Source organism: Habropoda laboriosa, unplaced genomic scaffold (genome assembly GCF_001263275.1).
Source record: "Habropoda laboriosa isolate 0110345459 unplaced genomic scaffold, ASM126327v1 scaffold28, whole genome shotgun sequence".
NCBI lineage: Eukaryota > Metazoa > Arthropoda > Insecta > Hymenoptera > Apidae > Habropoda > Habropoda laboriosa.
Window position 1 is genome coordinate 1,615,548 of NW_017100174.1, and position 972 is coordinate 1,616,519.

Below are 972 nucleotides of genomic sequence, written 5' to 3' on the forward strand. Positions count from 1 at the left end.
ATAGAGTTATAGAGCTGACGATAAAGTAAGGTTAGAGCAGCCGTGCAAGAATGGCTGCCTCGAAACGGCCCGAATATTTTACGGCGCCCTCATCAGATTTAAAACTTTTTTCCTGTTTTGGAATAAACTGCTTGAGGAGAACGAATTCACCTAGGCAAACTTGCAGAAACGGGAGAAATATCTGCGGTGCAGAGTGGCTACCGGGTGGAGGAAATACGTTCCAAGACGCGTTACCACCGAGAATATTAAATACACCGAGAAATGTGCGTTGATTAACGGTTGCTATTCCAATCGTTAACTATGTTGGTAATTAGAAATAGCGTTCCCCTATATTGCGTATCTGGAGATTATCGGACAGATGATTTTCACTGTATTTCCACTTGACATTTTTATTTCTCCCGTCGTATAATGAACAAATGCGCCGGCAATTTTTCCATTGGGGTTGGAAAAGTAAATCCGTCATATTTATTTTTATCGAATGTACAGAAATAACGGGGAATAAGCGAAATAAAAGGGGGATTGCTGTTTTAGGAATTTTCCTTCTTCTTCGACTCTGTCGTAAGTACGAGAAATAAAGATCGAAATTGAATAACAAACGTTCGTTTGTTTTCCCTGAATTTTTTCGTTACAAATATTTCACATATTTTATGCTGTATAAATTTACGCTTGGACAACTTTTCACCTGCAATCGACAATTTTATTTTCTATCTTTCGCCAATGTTTGCGTGTTTAATTGAATTACGAAACTGGATCAAATTGCGTAACGTTTGTTGACCTTTTATCGCGGGATTTATTCTTGAGATATAAGTTTCATATGTTGTAGGTGTAATCCTTTAAGGAGGAGTAATCGCTCCGAATGCGTTAGATTACGTTAATAGTGTAGGATGAGGGAAGCGCAATTAATGGTAGTTTAATAGTAATATATAGAACTTAAAGGAACGTGGACTTATGCAGAGGGCAAGATTACAGTGA